General features: G+C 44.0%; 1 protein-coding gene across 2 annotated transcripts in view; it reads left to right on the top strand.

The window, feature by feature from the left end:
• Positions 1-19,484, top strand: part of EMCN (endomucin) — a 504,312-nt gene that overhangs the window by 401,413 nt on the left and 83,415 nt on the right. The window lies entirely within an intron of this gene.

Genomic DNA, 19,484 nt, shown 5'->3' with positions numbered 1-19,484 from the left:
CAGCTACCGAGCGGAGGGCCCGCTGTCAGTGACAGCAGGGCAACCCAGAGAGAAGGCAGGGACATTTCCTCAGTGTTGAGCGATGTGTGTACAGAACAGGAAGCGGGGCTGGGAGAGTGCAGGAGCTGTCGGATCTTCCATAGATCTCGATCAGACCTGCACTGAGGCTGCACAGCGCAGTTTACTGCTGTACAGCCTCTCTGGGGGGTGTATTTCCCCTGTAACTGGGGCTACTATGTTAGCCCCAGTTACAGGAGAAATCAATAGTGAAAAAAAAAAAAGTTAAGTTAAATGTCCCCCCAGAGGTCTTGTATGATCTTATGGGGGACGCAAAGTGTAAAATAAATTTAAAAAAAAGGTTTCACATGTAAAAAAATAAAATCCCCAATTAAGTAATTAAAAAAAAAATGATCCACCCCGTCCGATAAACACCATAAAAAAAATGAGAAAAAAATGTCAAAAAAGCAATTTTTGTCACCTTACATCACAAAAAGTGCAACACCACGTGATCAAAAAGGCGTATGTCACACAAAATGGTATCAATAAAGCTGTCACCTCATCTCGCAAAAAATTTGCCCCGACATAAGAAAATCACTCAAAATAAATAAATAAAATATAGCTCTCAGAACATTAAAACATAATTTTTTGTTTCAAAAATGCTATTATTGTGTTAAAGTAAAATAAAAAGAAAAAATTGTATAAATATTAGGTATCGCCGCATCCGTAACAACCAGCTCTATAAAAATATCACATGACCTAACCCCTCAGATGAACACCGTAAAAAACTAAAATAAAAGCAATGCCCAAAAAAAATCATTTTTTGTCACCTTACATCACATAAATTGCAACACCAAGCGATCAAAAAGGCGTATACCCCACACAATACTAGTTATTAAACCATCACCTCCTCCTGCAAAAAATGAGATCCCAACTAAGACAATCGGTCAAAAAATATAAAAGCTATGGCTCTCAGACTATGGAGACACTAAAACATAATTTTTTTGGTTTGCTATTGTTGTGTAAAACTTAAATAAATAAGAAAAAGTATACATATTAGGTATTGCCACATCCATAACGATCTTCTCTATAACAATGTCACATGACCTAACCCCTCAGGTGAATGCTGTAAAAATAAATAAATAAAAACTGTGCACGAACAACCAATTTTTTGGTCACCTTGCCCCATAAAGTGTTATAATGAATGATCAAAAAATCATATGTACCCAAAAATGATACCAATAGAAACGTCAACTCTTCCTGCAAAAAACAAGCCCCTGCACAAGATGATTGGCAAAAAAATATAAAAAATATGGCGTTTTAGAAAATGGAGACACAAAAACGTATTTATTTTTCAAAAATGCTTTATTATGTAAAATTTTAATAAACAAAGTAGACATATTTGATATCATTGCGTCCGTAACAACCTGCTCTATTAAAATAGCACATGATCTACCCTGTCAGATGAATGTTGCAAAAAAAAAAAACAGTGCCAAAACAGCCATTTTTGGTTACCTTGCCTCACAAAAAACGTAATATAGAGCAATTAAAAATCATATGTACCCCAAAATAGTACCAATAAAACTGGCAACTTATCCCCTAGTTTCCAAAATGGGGTCACTTTTTGGGAGTTTCTACTGTAAGGGTGCATCAAGGGGGCTTCAAATGGGACATGGCATCTAAAAACCAGTTCAGCAAAATCTGCCTTCTAAAAACCATATGGCGCTTCTTTTCTTCTGCGCCCTGCCGTGTGCCCTTACATCAGTTTACAACCATATGTGGGGTGTTTATGTAACCCGCAGAATGAGGGTAATAAATATAAGTTTTGTTTGGCTGTTAACCCTCGATGTGTTAAAGAAAAAAATGGATTAAAATGGAAAATCTGCCAAAAAAGTTAAATTTTGAAATGTCATCTCCATTTTCCTTTAATTCTTGTGGAATACCTAAAGGGTTAAAAAAAAGTTTGCAATATCAGTTTTGAGTAACTTGAGTAGTGTTGAGCACAAATATTCTAATCGTGAATTTTCATCGTGAATATTGCCACTTCGAGAATTCGCGAGTATTTAAAATATAGTGCTGTATATTCATATTCGCGAATAGTGTTAAATATACTAATTGCTTAGGCGACTATCCGATCACTCCCCTATCCTACTTACTGTCTGTTTAGTATCCCCTTTAATTCGGGGAGATAGGTGCTGGAAATTTAACCCATACTGGTTAACTGTCCTGGCTGACACATCTCAGATTAAGGAGGAGTTGGATGAGTTTTTCATATTCAACACACATACTTCCTCCCGACTTGTTGTATGGGATGCCATGAAGGCTTTTTTAAGGGGCATATTGATTGCCAAAGTTAATGGGAGGAGAAGTGAAAGTAGGGCTAAAGTACAGGAATTGCTTCTAAGGGTTAAAAATGCTGAGACTAATTACGTAATGACCCCCTCTGTAGAACATGAAGGCCAATGGAAAGAGGCTCAGCAAAAGTTAAATGAAAGACTATTATTAAATGCACAGAACAGGAGATTCTTTCAGAAACAGAAATATTATGAGGAAGGAGAAAGAGCAGGGAGATTACTTGCCCTGCTGACCAAGGCTCAACAACAGACTAACTTTATAGCAGCATTGCGAGATTCTAATGGAGTGTTACATACTTCACCTGAGCAGGTAGCACAGATCATGTATACGTTCTATGCCTCCCTGTATACATCCAAATCTACAGCCATTGAATCGGAGATAGAAGGTTTCCTGCACCCACTGGGCCTTCCCACTCTCACAACTGAGCAACAAGCCATATTGGATGCTCCTGTTTCCCTGCGGGAATTAGAAATGGCTGTGGGTGATATGACTAATAATAAATCACCAGGGGGTGATGGTCTACCTGTTGAGGTTTATAGAACTTTCTCATCTGTGCTATTACCTCAGCTACTAGAGGTGCTGAAAGATGCCCAACAACTAGGCGAACTCCCAGCAACTATGAACGAAGCGATCATAGCGGTGATCCCAAAACCGGGAAAAGATGTTCTAGAAGCAGAGTCTTACCGTCCTATTTCCCTATTGCAGGTTGACGTAAAAATTTTGGCAAAAGTCCTGGCCAAACGCCTCAACTCAGTAATTACTTCATTGATACATACTGATCAGGCTGGATTTATGCCCAATATGTCGACAGCAGTGAATATTAGAAGGTTATACCTTAATATTCAGGCAGGCCAGGTCCGCACCTCGGATGCAGTGGTCGCATCTCTGGATGCGGCCAAGGCATTTGACAGTGTGGAATGGCTCTACTTAATATCGGTGCTTAAGGCTATGGGGGTAGGGGCAGGATTCATACAATGGATTAGGCTACTGTACGCTTGTCCTACTGCCAGGATTCAGGTGAATGGAAAACTATCGGCCTCCTTTAGATTATATAGAGGGACTAGGCAGGGATGTCCCCTATCACCATTGCTATTTGCAGTGGCGGTGGAACCGTTAGCTGCTGCCCTGAGAAAGGCAAGTGAGGTGAAAGGTATGGTGTATGGCACACTGACTGAAAAGGTCGCTCTATATGCCGACGATTTATTATTGTTTCTGGAGAGCTGGCGTTCATCCCTTCCTAAGGCCATGTCGATCATTAACGATTTTGGGAAATTATCAGGCTTATCCATTAATTGGTCCAAGTCGGTGATTATGGCACTGTCTCCAAATCTAGAGATTGACCCCTGTCATACAGCAGGTTTGCAGGTAGTATCAGCATTTAAATACTTAGGCATTCAAGTGTCAGCACAAATTAACGAGTTTGCTAACCTTAATATACTGCCACTCCTAGATAAGTTTAGGAAAAAGGTTCAGGTGTGGTCTAAATTACCCTTGACATTAATTGGTCGCACTAATCTTTTAAAAATGATACTTATGCCGCAACTTTTGTATATCCTTCATAATGCACCGACTTGGATACCACTTAAAATCTTCCACACTGTTAATGCGATATTCCGTGACCTTATTTGGAAGAAAGGGATTCCACGTATAAAGCTTGCGACTTTATGTAGATCCAAGACCCAGGGAGGGTTGGGTGTCCCAGACCCTTGGGTGTATTACTTAGCGGCCCAATTACAACATATCAGAGGTTGGGGAGAAAATGACACTGTTAACACAGTAGGAAGGATTGTGCAACATCTTATTGGTGGTAGATGTATAATGGCAGCCCTAGAAGACGGTACTTTTGACAAAATGGGAGGACAATATAGCCTTCTGCGTGTTATACATAAGGTATGGTGGAAAGCTAGGAATATAGCAGGAATTTGTGGATACACGAACTTTACTCCGATATGGCCGAATTTTACCTATAAGGAACTGGATAAGATCCCGTCTGCCAAGACCTGGGAACGATATGGTCTTGACCGAATGTATAAGCTATACACAGAAAGGTCCCTTAAGAGTTTTGCAGTACTACAACAGGAATATGAGTTACCTAAATCTCTCTTTTACGTTTACCTGCAAGTTAGACATGCTATTCAGGCGCAGGGGAAGCAGGAGGAAATAATTCCCGCTGGAAAGCATGTCATACTAGACCTTGCTTCTACTAGAGGGGCGACAAAAGGAGTCATCTCACTTCATTATCTGACCCTCTTGGAAGCAATTCAGAAATCTCAACCGTTAAAATTATATGACAAATGGAAGCAAGATATTCCCGGTTTGTCAGTAGAGCAGTGGGAAGAGGTAGTAGAAAGCTTTCCAAATGTGGCAGTAAGTGAGGCTCATAGAGTCTCTCAACTCTTTCTATTACATAGGGTGTATAGGACACCGGCTTTGCTGTTTAGAATGGGTTATCGGTCAGATGATACCTGTCAGCGATGTGGAGCTCATAACGGAGACCTGGTTCACATGATATGGAATTGCCCGAGACTTCGGCGCTACTGGATAGATGTTCGGGAATTAATTAACACTGTATATCATGTGCAGATTGATTTATCCCCTTTGGTATATTTACTAGGTCATATGGGAGATATCCCAGTCTCTAGTGAATTGAAACTGGCTATCCTGAGAATATTATACCAAGCCAGGAAGCTGATAGCTTTCTATTGGATTGCTCCTGATCCTCCACTCTTATCGCAACTGATAAACAAAATACATATACTAGTCAAACTAGAAAGTTATGTGTACCAGAAAAGAGGGAACAATAAAAAATTTAATAAAATATGGTCTTTGTGGATAGATCATTACAATGTTTTAGTCTAGTGTCCTAAATGTTACAATGTAGCGGGAAAGTGGATCTTTGAAAATTGAATATTACCCTGCATAGTATTGCTATAGTAAGCTGTAGTAAATGTATGTGAGAGTAATGAATGCTGTGATGGTGAGATGTGGGGAACCTAGTGAAGGACTTTACCCTGCTTTCATGGACGTTCTGTGACCAATAAGAAGACATTAAAAAAAATGGACCTTTGAACTTTAATCTATATTGTTTATTATATTGGCTGCAAGAATGGGCTGGGGAGGGTGGATATGGGAGGGGATTGTGGGAGGGACGGGGAGGGGTTTTTCCTATTTTGTTGTACTGTTCACTATAAAATGTTATAAAATCAATAAAAAAAATATTTGATTTAAAAAAAATATACTAATTGCGAATTTATCGCGAATATATTACATTGCCGATTTTTACAATCGAGTATTTGCAAATTTATGGTGCATATTCGGCAAAAAAATCGAATTCGAATATTGCCTATGCCGCTCATCACTAAACTTAAGGGGTGTAGTTTCTACAATTGAGTAAGTTATGTGGGGCTTCCACTATGTAAGCCCCACAAAGTGACTTCAGAACTGAACTGGTCCTTAAAAAAGTTGACTTTGGAAATTTTCTTAAAAATTTCAAAAATTGCTTCAAAAATTCTAATCCTTGTGTCCTAAAAAAAAAATTTACATTACCAAAATGATGCCAACATAAAGTAGAAATATGGTGATTGTTAATTAATGAGGCATCACTATCTGTCTTAAAAAATGCAGAGAAATTCAAATATAGGTAAAACACATGGACTCAAATTTACCATTAACATGAAGTACAATGTGTCATGAGAAAATAATCTCTGAATGGCTTGGATAAATACGTGTCCAAAGTTATTACCAGATAAAGTGACACGTATTAAGGCAAATTGCCTGGATTTGTGGGAGGGGCTGAGTTCCACCTCCAGCCTATTTAGGGCACTCCCCTTACCTGGCTCCTGTACCGTCTGAGGTCTGAACTGCTTGAGAGAGAGTCACTGAGAAGTCTCTGGAGAGTTACTTGCGAGTTGCTGAGTTTCTGGAAGTTCGTCGCCATCGTTGTCCTGGATTTTGGAGCATACCCTGTCCATTCATCTTGTTCCTACCTGGTTTCACCACAGATCGCGTTTGCCCCTAAAACTGTGAGTTAACCACACGGTACAGCACGGGGCCTCACCATTATTTCCCCCTGTACCAATCTCATCTTGCATTTCACCATTGTTTGGCCTCATGTATCGCCACATCACCTCCCAGCACACGCGCCGCGGCTACAGGGCCCCACTCTGCCTCCGGTTCCTGCTTACCTCCGTCCCTCCTGTCACGCTGCCGAAGGCGGCCGGCCGCGTCCTACTGGCTGGTCTGCGCACGCGCGGCCGGCAGTACTGCGCATGCGTGGCTGGTCTCGTCCGGCGCATGCGCAGTGTCCAGGCATCCACCGCCGCAACGAGTGCAGGGGGCCGCCAGCATCCGGGGTTTGTCCATCTCTACCGGCTAACCGGCGGAGCCCTGATGCAGGCGGTCAGCCTCCTACCCCACACTCACTAGGCAGCACGGACGCTGGGGCATCCGAGGTAACATGGGCTTCCAGGAATATGCTTGTCAGGCAACACAACCATGTCAAATGTTAAGCGGCTCCTACATGGGTTGCCCCATACCTTGCTGACTCGCACTCCAGTCGATTCATACTGTGTTTATACTGATGTTCGGCTCCTCTTTGTGACCAAACTCCATACAGCACAGTACACAGGCCATATCCTGGCTTCAATCATGATTTTACCATACATAAATTCTGGGTGTGACCCCACCTCCGCCATCCCATGTAAGTGCCGTAAGTACTTGCACTCGGGCTAACACGCATTAGAGCCACGGTTCCATCCACAGCACACTCAGATCATTCTTGTTTGCAGCCACAACATAATTCTGAATCACAGGCAGCAAGCATTTTTACCATCCCATGGGTATACAATCTTGTGGAAACCACCATAAATGTCACTTCGTGTACTCATAATCATCCTCCATCACACATAGACCTTCCCTTGTTTAGCACTGACAGAAAAAAATAAAATAATAATTTTAAGCGCCTACATAGACCATGCGGTCACACGTTCATGACGGTCATGTCAGCCTACATGCTAGGCCTTGTTTCTCACGTCTTGATCCGACCAGTCACACGCGCAAGCATGTACTTGTTTTCATACTTACGTTATGATCCCATCAAGGTCATGTGTCTGTTCGCACCACAGTTCACACTCGTCATACTACTTTCTTTTAACCCCTTTTAGGCGGTCAAGCATAGACATATTTTGCTCTACACGTGTTCTGTGAATTTTCTGACCACCAGGTACGTACACCTGCTCATACGATTTTCCTCCATTCATTTCAGATGACCCCGTCAGGGATAGTGTGCTGGCATTAGGGTCACAGACATCCCACTAGGTTTACCCTGTCTTGGCTTTCGCCATCAGTTAGTGGTCCCGTGAGGCCAACACCACGCCTCAAAACGTTCAGAGGCATCCGCCCATCGAGCGGAGCCACGCGTTAGCTAGCAGCCTCGCATGTTGCATAGAGAGGGCCTCACCTGTCACTCCCTTCTGCTATTTTCTGTCTTACAGTCACCGAGAGGCCTAAAACTCCTGCCACTACGACGAGTGGCCTCATTAACCCCTCGCGCCAACACATAGATAGAGCCTCTCAAGCCACTTGGCAATTAGCAGGGCCTCATCTGTCACCAAACAAGTATAATCTTTTGCCATCCGGCCTAGCTAGCCTGCCAGCACAGTCCATGGTTTTCCAACGCTAATCAACTGTTTTGTTTTAGTATGTCTCTGGAAGGGGTAGAGGACTTCGCCCTACCTGGCACCCCGGCTAGATCGGTCACTCCCACTCAGGGAGACGACCTAGCCTGTCCAGCATCTATCAGATCCTGGACGATCCCGCGCATAACAACGGAATTGAGGAGTCGGCAAATCCCCTACCCCGCTACGGCTAGGAAAGCGGAGCTTTTCAGGCTACTACGCGCATCCACAAACGACTTAGATGACGGGGAAGGACCTAGCCAGTCCGGTGCATGGGACGTACGTGCCATGCTATCCTCTCTCATGGCGTCCATGAGTAAGGTCAATTCCAGGCTGGAGAGACTGGAGTCAGTCACCACGACCCTTTCCTTGGCGGGGCCTCCGCCGGCAGTCTTACAGGCACCACCTGGCTTGCCAGTGATCGCGCAGACCATCAACCTGGATGACCAGGAGGGTAGTCTGGCGCATATGATACCGGAGCATATCAAAAGAGATATCCTGGAAGGTAAGGACGTCAACCTGGCTTCCCTGCTGATTGCCTCCCAGGATGTTGTCGAAAACAAGACGTACGCATACGACGATGTTTCGGTTGTGGTCAAATCTAGGGATGCCCGCCTAAACAGGAAACTGACTATTCCCGAATTTGTTCTGGCCTTTGGCATCTACAGAGATGTCATTTGTGCGGTCTACCCCAACAGAAGGGAGGAGTTCGATCTCTATATGCACAAGCTGGTAGACCTGGGCAACAAATATGGGGGCTCAGGCTTCTATGATTACCATAGGTCTTTTTCTGAGAAAGTGTCTGGAGCCTTCTCCCAGTACGGAGTCCGCTCCAACTGGGCCAGGATTGACACTGTCATTTTTTGCAGACACTTCGCGGGTCTAAGAACACCGGCCTGTGCATACTGTTCATCCACAGCCCACACCGCGAATTTCTGTCCCAACACGACGGACAGACATGCCCTCACGCAAGGAGCCGGTCCCTCTGGGGTTCCGGACAAGTCATCTCGGGACAAACTGGGACGCCCAATCAAGTTTCTGGGCAAATCCCAGATATGCAACAATTTCAATGTGGGGTCCTGCAACTACAGCGGGTGTAGGCTACTGCATATATGTACAAAATGTTTCAGGGCACATGCCAAGACCATGTGTCCGAATAAAATGTATTCAAAACCGTATCTAACGACCATCAATATACCAGTTTTCATTGCTTTCATGTCCCAGCACCTGTCCAGACATCTCACAGATTTTCTCATTTCGGGGTTGACAGAAGGCTTCCATACGGGTATCCTGCACATGCCAACCGGCACCATGGAATGTCCCAATCTTCGATCCGCCCAACACAACCCCACTGCGGTCGACGCCCTCATAGCCCAAGAAGTAACTGAGGGCTTTGTTTTAGGGCCTTTCAAAACTCCCCCATTCACCGAATGGCGCACCAACCCCATTGGTATCGTCACAGGGAAGTCTTCCCAGAAACAAAGACCCATCGACTTATCGGCACCCCACTCTTCAGCCAACCCCAGTCTCAACTCCCTCATTCCCTCTGAGGAGTTCTCCTTGCAGTACACCACCGTAGACCACGCCATTACCGCCATCATACAAGCAGGGGTTGGAGCTTGGCTCAGTAAGACCGACATCACCAACGCCTTAAAATTACTTCCGATACACCCTTCACTATGGCACCTACATGGCATCAAGTGGTCCGGGAACTACTATTTTTTCTCCCGGTTAACCTTTGGATCCAAGAGTAGCCGGCCATTTTTGACACATTTGCTGAAGCATTATGCTGGTTACTTTTAAACATTGCAAGGTGCCCTACGGTATTACATTACCTTGATGATTTCCTACTGGTAGAAGGGAACACTTCTTCCCCCTCCAGTCTCAGAGCCACCATCGAGCTGTTCAAGGAACTTGGCGTACCCATCTCCCCCAAGAAAACAGAAGGGCCAGACACGGTCATCACCTTTTTGGGTATCCAATTAGATTCAGCCACAATGCAAGCCAGTTTGCCACACGACAAAATTCTGAATATTCTCACTTACATTGACAACTACCTTCATCTCGGCACCTGCAACCGCAAAGAACTACAGTCCCTGCTGGGCTCCCTGCATTTTGGCATGCGTATTATACCTCAGGGTCGCTCATTCATATCACGACTTTTGCACCTCTTCCCACTTTTCTTACACGATACGCACAGGTTGTCCCTGGATGCCCACGCTACGGCAGATCTAAACATGTGGAAGAGATTTTTATCCACCTGGAATGGTAAAAGCTTGTTCCTCCCTCAGCTGACGGACTCATCCCCCTCCATCTGGTCAGATGCGGCATCTACCACAGGCTTTGCGGCAATTTTTGGGAACAATTGGCTTTGGGGCAACTGGCCTTCTGCAGTCCAGGATCTTGAAGGGTTTTCTGCTACCTCAGCTCTTTTCAAGATCTATCCCATCGTGGCGGCTGCCGTAGCTTGGGGTCATTTATGGGCAAACATGCCAGTCCGTTGCTATTCAGACAACCAGGCGACCTGTCAAATCATTAACAAAGGCCGTTCCAAATCTCTCACAATCATGAGGTTCCTGCGAAAACTCACTTGGTTGGCAGCTTGCAATAATTTTTCCTTACATTGCTTCCATGTCCCAGGGGTGTGTAACACAGCTGCTGACAATCTGTCTCGCTTTAAATTTCAGGCATTTCACCAGGCTCTCCCGTCAGCGGCGCCCACAGCCACCATCACTCCAACTTTTCAACAGCTCATACTGGACTAGAAACCATCATGCAGCATAGCAGGACATTGTCCCAATTAGCACTGTCCGACAATACACACAGAACATACAGCAGAGCGTTCACACTTTTTAAAAGATTCCTTCTGGATTATAACATCACGCACCCTTTTGTCATGACTTCTCTTCTGGGGTTTGCTTCTTTCTGCCACCTTAAACTCAAAATGTCATACAACACCATCAAACTCTATCTCACTGGCATTCAACACCATATGCTTATCTTACACCCTAACAACATCAGTTTCATGGCCTCTCACCAAGTCAAAACCATACTCAGAGGTATTCAGAAAGCGGAACCCGCATGCACAGCCCTGAGGCTACCCATAGACAATCATATCTTCAAGGCGTTATCCGACCTACTAGACGCAAAACCTTTTGACACAGGTACAAACTCCATCATCAAAACAGCGATATACCTGGCTTTCTACGGATTCCAAAGGCCGGGAGAATTCACTAAGTCTTCCACGACCCAAACTACGCCTTTCCTCCTTTACTCCCACTTGTCAAAACACATGGATCATTACATCCTGACCTTACCTCACTCCAAGAGCAGTCAGCACATACCCGTCAACATTCCATACTACCCCACGCAAAACAGATGGTGTCCAGTCAGGGTTCTTGATGCTTACATAGCTACTAGAGAGGGGTCGTTGATCCAGGGAGTTATTCTGATTGCCTGATTGGAGTCGGGAAGGAATTTTTTATTCCCCTAAAGTGAGGAAAATTGGCTTCTACCTCACAGGGTTTTTTTTTGCCTTCCTCTGGATCAACTTGTAGGATGACAGGCCGAACTGGATGGACAAATGTCTTTTTTCGGCCTTATGTACTATGTTACTATGTTACTATGTTACTATGTTACATGCAGCGTCATAATTTCCTACCCTCACAACCATTACTACAGCTGCAAGGATCTGTACTCACCACCACCACCTTCATGACTCATGTCAGGTCTTCCCTCACACAACTAGGCCTCAACGCAGCCAACTACTCAGGGCACTCCTTTCGTATAGGGGCCGCATCTACAGCCTCCAGCGCCAACATCCCAACTCATGTCATAAAAACATTAGGGCGCTGGAAATCATCTGCTTACTCGCGATACATACCCAATCCAGTTCAAGAGGTTAGGGAGGCTTTCAAAAACATGTCTGGTTGAGAAATACATATATTGATTGTCTGCAATAAACTTGTTCACTTCAATTTTGCCCTCTTCTTTCTCAGGCCTACCTCATCCTCGGTTTCGGCACACCACAACCGACTGCGTTTGTTACCCTGTTTCCTAGGGTTCCTCACTGTACCATTGTTAGCGCCTGACACAAGTATTAAGGCAAATTGCCTGGATTTGTGGGAGGGGCTGAGTTCCACCTCCAGCCTATTTAGGGCACTCCCCTTACCTGGCTCCTGTACCGTCTGAGGTCTGAACTGCTTGACCCTCCCACCACTCCACTTATTCACACTCATTCCTTTCCATATCTTTTCCTTGGGTAGGCCCTCTTCTTTCTCAGGCCTACCTCATCCTCGGTTTCGGCACACCACAACCGACTACGTTTGTTACCCTGTTTCCTAGGGTTCCTCACTGTACCATTGTAAGCGCCTGACACAAATGTCAGATATGCACAATTTGGCCTGGTCAGGAAGGGGCAAATGGCCCGGTCTGGAAGCACAGCAGGCTGCTCTCAATGAGTTTACAGGGAGTCCGTCATCTGACGGATTTTCTGTAACTCCTCCTGTGTGCACAGGGGAGCACCCACTGTCTCCCTCTCCCTTCCCCCGCTGCATCAGAAGCTGCCAGGTGTGGCACACATGAAGCCCCGTCCCTCTCCCAAAAAGCCCTGCCCCAAACGGACATCTCTGTCTCTCACCAAGAGCAGATCCATAGTCTGGACTAAACACTACATTGTGGTTACAGGACATGTGGTGATGTTACAGTCATGTGATCAGCCATGTGTGTGGGAGGAGTTAGGGGAACACAGACTCCCTGTAGGACTGTGCTGGTGGACAATGCAGAAGTACTTTATGTATAGACGGTGTGTAATAAAGCAGGGCTATGTCAGTGTAAGTCTACTTTCACAATAGCGTTAAAGTTTTCTGGTATTGAGTTCCGTCATAGGGGCTCAATACCAGAAAAAAACGCATCAGTTTTGTCCTATTAAGTAGCTGATATGAGACGCACAGGATTGAGTGAGGCCACAGGAGGAGGTGCTCTCAGTAATAAAGGATTCGCCCTTCCTTTAACAAATGAACAAATATAAAACAATATACTGGGCACTCACACTACACATGGAACCATACGGAAATAGTAATTAAACAATTTATTAATAGTATATTAAACAATTTAATAATATAAGCTGGATGTGGATGATAAAATGCAATACAATATACTACTTAAAATCTAAAATTGATACATTGGTAAAATACAATTAAATATATAATAAATATATAATAGACTAGCGTTGGTAAAGTTAATCTCAATTAGTAATGCAGCTAAAATGTGGAATAGCAGAGATGGTGCTTCATAAATAATATCTCAATCCAAGTTAGGAGTGGGTGATAAATTAGAAAGTCTCAGATTATTCCAAAGGGCAAAAAAGCAATGCAGGCAGTGTTCTCTTATAGTGAGTGGTGCGGCGTCCCGCTTCTACTCACTGTTCAGTAATTATAGGTATTCCTTTCACTGCTGCGGTTCCGGTTCTCTGTGTATCCGACTGCTCGCCTTCTGGTTGTCTCCGCCTCCGGTCTATGTCGCTCTGGGCACCGCTCCCTGTAATTCTAGAGCCGATGTCCTCCAAGTTTTTGCTTGCCTGCTTCCACGCTGGTATAACTCGGCGGTCACGAAAAAAGAGCTTGTTCTCTGGGTATGAGAATTAACAGCTCCTCGTGAGTCAGCGTGCCAGGTCCTCTTTGCTTGGGAAGCGTTCCGGATTTATAGCGCCAACCTAGAATGATTGCGGCACTGGGTACAACAGGAGTTCGTGTGAAGGTAAGCTGGGGGTCTTGGATCAAACGCGTTTCGGGGCTTCACGTTGCCCCTTCCTCAGTGATGAACAATCCCCCTTCCAAAAGACCTTTTTATACAAAAATGTGCTGCTGAATCCAATTATCCAATTTGATGTTGCTCCTCCTATTTTCCACATTGTGAAGACAATCAGTACGATATGTGTGTCCAAGAATTGGTTATTATGTCTGGATCTCCCTTATTACCAGTCATTTGTTAAGTTTAATCTATATGTAAGCCGCTTACTACTTCTTGAGGCAAGATCTAATAGTATGTAGGAACGGGACCAGCCTGGACAACACTTATCAAGGGCCAATAGTCGCATGCATATAACATCCATATAAATAGGATAAAGGAATATATCCTATTGTCCTATTTATTTCTATAATTCTATAATTCTACCAGTACTATAATAGCGCTAAAATAAAATCGACACACAGTGATATTGAATATATATGTATACAAGAATAATCACTAAAATATTTGGAACATATGAATTAATAATCTTTCTACCCATAATAATAAAATATTGTGAAACATACAAATTAATAGCCTTTCTACCTATAACAATAAATTCCACTGGATATCTCAACGAAATATCTGACACTGTTACCAATAAAACTTAATGGATAAAATGGTTGACGGTCCTTATTTTTTCCCCCAACACATTAGTTCTGTTGATCTTAGTTGTCTTCTTTATTATACTATATCTTTTTAATATTTTGATAATTCACTTAAAAGTTCCCTTATGACACTTATTTCGGATATTGACAATGTGGGGTTGAATGATCTGTGGTTCTGCAAATATGATGTACTAGTGGATGTGTCTCACTAAGGGCCGAACCCCCCAGCTTGAATGCACTGAAAGGGGTTTTGCCGTCAGTGGGGCACATCCACCCAAATTCACAGAAACCCGAACAATTCAAATTCCGCGTTCAATCCCCCCGGCATTAAAGTGTTAAGTTCGTAAATTCTTTGTGTCTCTAACCTGGACATCTTGCTTATATAGTCTCCTCCCCTCCATCCTTTCTCCACTTTGTCTATTTTGTACCATTGTAAGCGCCTGACACAAATGTCAGATATGCACAATTTGGCCTGGTCAGGAAGGGGCAAATGGCCCGGTCTGGAAGCACAGCAGGCTGCTCTCAATGAGTTTACAGGGAGTCCGTCATCTGACGGATTTTCTGTAACTCCTCCTGTGTGCACAGGGGAGCACCCACTGTCTCCCTCTCCCTTCCCCCGCTGCATCAGAAGCTGCCAGGTGTGGCACACATGAAGCCCCGTCCCTCTCCCAAAAAGCCCTGCCCCAAACGGACATCTCTGTCTCTCACCAAGAGCAGATCCATAGTCTGGACTAAACACTACATTGTGGTTACAGGACATGTGGTGATGTTACAGTCATGTGATCAGCCATGTGTGTGGGAGGAGTTAGGGGAACACAGACTCCCTGTAGGACTGTGCTGGTGGAGAATGCAGAAGTACTTTATGTATAGAAGGTGTGTAATAAAGCAGGGCTATGTCAGTGTAAGTCTACTTTCACAATAGCGTTAAAGTTTTCTGGTATTGAGTTCCGTCATAGGGGCTCAATACCAGAAAAAAACGCATCAGTTTTGTCCTATTGCATTCTGAATGGAAAGCAAACCGTTCAGTATGCATCAGGATGTCTTCCATTCCATCCCTTTTACGGTATTTGGCTGTAGAAAATACCACAGCGGCCAAAATTCCGGAACACTTGCTGGATTTCCATTGAAATGTATTAATGTCGGATCCGGTACCAAGTGTTCAGGAAATTGCCGCATTGACAGATCCGGTTTTCCGGTCTGCTCATGCACAGACCTTTAAAAATGTGAAAAAAATAAATACCGGATTCGTTTTTCCAGATGACACTGGAGAGACAGATCTGGTATTTCAATGCAGATGATATCCGTTTGCATACGGATTTCCGGATCCGGCAGGAAGTTCCGGCAACGGAACTGCCTGCCGGATTCTTCTAACGCTAGTGTGAGAGTACCCTAACCAGTCTATTGTACAATGGACATGTAGCAGAGCTGTGCATGCAATGTGTATATGGTAAACTATCTGTGTAATGGCCATGTGGTACAGCTGTGTATGTAATATGTATATAGTAGTGTCAGGTGGGCCCTGTGTATGGCAGCTTCAGGTGGGCGCTGTGTATGGCAGCGTCAGGTGGGCGCTGTGTATGGCAGCATTAGGTGGGTGCTGTGTATGGCAGCATCAGGTGGGCACTGTGTATGGCAGCGTCAGGTGGGCGCTGTGTATGGCAGCGTCAGGTGGGCGCTGTGTATGGCAGCGTTAGGTGGGCGATGTGTATGGAAGCGTCAGGTGGGCCCTGTGTATGGCAGCGTCAGGTGGGCCCTGTGTATGGCAGCGTCAGGTGGGCCCTGTGTATGGCAGCGTCAGGTGGGCACTGTGCATGGAAGTGTCAGGTGGGTACTGTGTATGGTAGCTTCAGGTAGGCGCTGTGTATGGTAGCTTCAGGTGGGTGCTGTGTATGGCAGCAGTGGTCTTATGTTTAGTGTATGATGTTGGATAAATGTAAAATTGTCTACATTTATTTCTGCATGGGAGACTAGCAATGGTTTCACTGCAGAAATATCAGCCTCAGGGCCTATGCATTATATATGTGAATTACCACAAATTTGTACTCCTCCTCGGCTAAAAATACTACCCAAAATTGTTAAGAGGAGTAATTTTACTCTTCTGGAAAAAATGTAGTGCGACCTCTCCTATCAGCTGTAACATACAGCTGACAGTCTGCTTCAAACTGCAGACATGACCCCTTCATGCCATGGTCCTTAGGGACCGCTGTACGGAAGGGACTAGCCATCGGGCCGCTGCTCTGCTGTAGCAGCGGCCCGATGCCCCCCCCCCCCCCCTTTCCCCCGCCGTGTAGGATGGCCGTCCTCACCTCCATACAAGCTGCCCCTCCCCTTAAAGATGGCCGGCGATGCAACAAGCCCGCCTCGCCCTCCCCCCCACCCAAGTCAAGGTTTGCAGAGCGGCAGTGGGGCAAAGTGTTAGCTGTAACATACAGCTGACACTCTGCTTGAGAAAAAAAAGTTTAAAAAAAAAGTTAAAAAAATCAAACTTTTCCCTATGTCCGCACATATAATTGGTTAAAAATGTAAAAAAAAAAACACTAAACATGTTTGGTATCACCGTAACTGTAACAACCTGATCTGTAAAAAGGATCCCATACTTTTAACGCACGGTGAACGCCATAAAAATAAAAAATAAAAACTTTGATAGAATTGCAATTTTCCCCACCGCACTTCCCACAAAATGGTATAAAAAGTGATCAAAAGAGTCATATGTACCCCAAAATAGTGCCAATCAAACCATCATTAAAGATGGCCTTGCGGTTCGCCTGGCGGTCGTTTCGCAGCAAACTTTGCTCGTTCGCTGTTCGCCGAATGGGCGAACATATGGCGATATTCGCGCCCGCCATATTCTTTTACATTGTGAAGAACTTTGACCCATGACACATCCATCAGGTTGTACAGGACAGCCAATTGAGACATTTCAGCACATGGACATACCCCCTACCTTATAAATAAACCTGATCTGGCCGCCATTTTACATTCAGTGTTTTGCCAGTGTAGGGAGAGGTTGCTGTGTGGAGCAGAGACAGGCTGTTAGGAACACCAAACGCTACCTAATAGGGCAGCAAAAGTCCTTTTAAGGACTGGTATAGGTGTGATACACTTATAATATACTTTCTAACATAGAAAGTATATTATAGTGCATTTGTATTGTGCAGCAGTTGTGTGCGGTTCTGCTGCGATACTGTAGCTAGATAGAGGGACAAACGCTATTGGAACTAATAATTTCTACTAGTGTGATTTACCAGTTGCTCCCCAAAAAAAACTGATTAAAGCAGGGGTGCTATATACCAATAATATACTTTCTATATAGTGCATTTGGGTAGTGCAGCATTTGTCTGCGTTTTTACTGCGTTTTACCACATCTACACAGAGTGAAAAACACTATTTAAAGAAATAATTTCTACTGGTGTGATTAACCAGTTGACCCCGCATTCACAATAAGGACCTTCTAATGTCACAGGGTCATGTGACTGTGCCCCCCATCCTGTAATGTGCCCCTCACCCCGTACTGTGCCCCCTTATACCCTGCATTGTGCCCTCTTACCACACCCTGTGCAGTGCCCCTAGTGACATTCCCTGTACTGTGCCCTCTTATACTCTTTTTTATCCCATCACAGTATGGGGTTGTTATCCGGTCACTGTGCAGAGGTGTTTTCCAGTCAATGTATGGCGGTGGTATCCAATAACTGGATGGCCATGACTGTATCCCTTTCCCTGCCCATGCCATCCTTTTTTAAACCTGGCATGAGCGGGAAAAATATGCAGATTGCGGCGCTAAGGACTTTTGCGCCACAATCTGTGTCAGAAATACGCCTAACATAGACGTATTTCTATATAATAAATGAACACCTAATTGTATTATTATTCGGGGGTAGGGATAATATCTTTATATTATATAGATTCTAGTGTATTATACTGTGCCCTGTATTTCCCAGTAGAAAATGATCCTTGGGAAATGCAGTTCTCATCCCTGACCACCAGGACCAGGTAGCGCTCTGTCAGTACATGGCGGCCTCCCCTCCCCACCACGCTGCTCCGATTTGTACTGGTGCTTATTCTGACACTAGGGCTGGGTTCACATCCTATTTTTGCCATCTTTTTAATGCATACCAAAAATGTATGCGTTAACAGATGCATCAGACTGATGGCGTACAGTGGCGTCCGTTCACAATATAGTTCCATGGTAGAAATAAAATTAACGTTAACGTATGCATTTCTTTTAAATAGACTCTGTAGGATACAAAAACCTGGAGTGCTGCACATTTGTATACATCAAACAGATAGGAAATAAAAGTTTTCTAGGCTCCAGCAGGACACATTTTTGAGAGTTTCTCTTTAAGACGCATTAAAATGGCCCCTGATTAAAATATATATTTTTTGTGGGAATTTTTGTCAATGATTCCCCTCTGGTATATCACTGTCCATGTTGTGGGGCTATTTGTGTACTTCTAGTAAGTGTTTGCTGGCTGCAAATATGAGCTGAAGGTTTTTCAGGTTCACCTGCAATTAAAGTGAATAGGACTTGCCACGAACTTGCGGTTCGGGAACATTTGATCGCGTTCACAAACCATCCCGGCCGATGTTCGTCCATCACTAACCATCATCTTATTCCGCAAAAAATGAGACCCTACATAAGACAATCGGCAGAAAAATAAAAAAAAGATATGGCTTTCAGAAAATGGAGACACTAAAACATGATTTTTTTTGTTTCAAAAATGCTCTTATTGTGTAAAATAAAAATATTTAAAAAACCGACATATTAGGTATCGACGCATCCGTAACAACCAGCTCTATAAAAATATCACATGCGCAAACCCGTCTGGTGAACGCTATAAAAAATAAAATAAAAACAGTGCCAAAAAGGCCATTTTTTTATCACCTTACAACACAAAAAGTGTAATACCAAGCGATCAACAAATCATATGTCCCCAAAATGGTACCAATCAAACCGTCATCTCATCCTGCAAAAAATTAGCCCCTATATAAGTCCAAAAAAATAAATTAAAATATGGCTTTCAGAAAATGGAGACACTAAAACATGATTTTTTTGTTTCAAAAA

This window comes from Bufo bufo, chromosome 2, assembly GCF_905171765.1.
Source record: "Bufo bufo chromosome 2, aBufBuf1.1, whole genome shotgun sequence".
NCBI classification, from domain to species: Eukaryota; Metazoa; Chordata; class Amphibia; order Anura; family Bufonidae; genus Bufo; species Bufo bufo.
The sequence above is the reverse complement of the archived record's forward strand: the minus strand, read 5'-3'. Positions and strand labels throughout refer to the sequence as shown.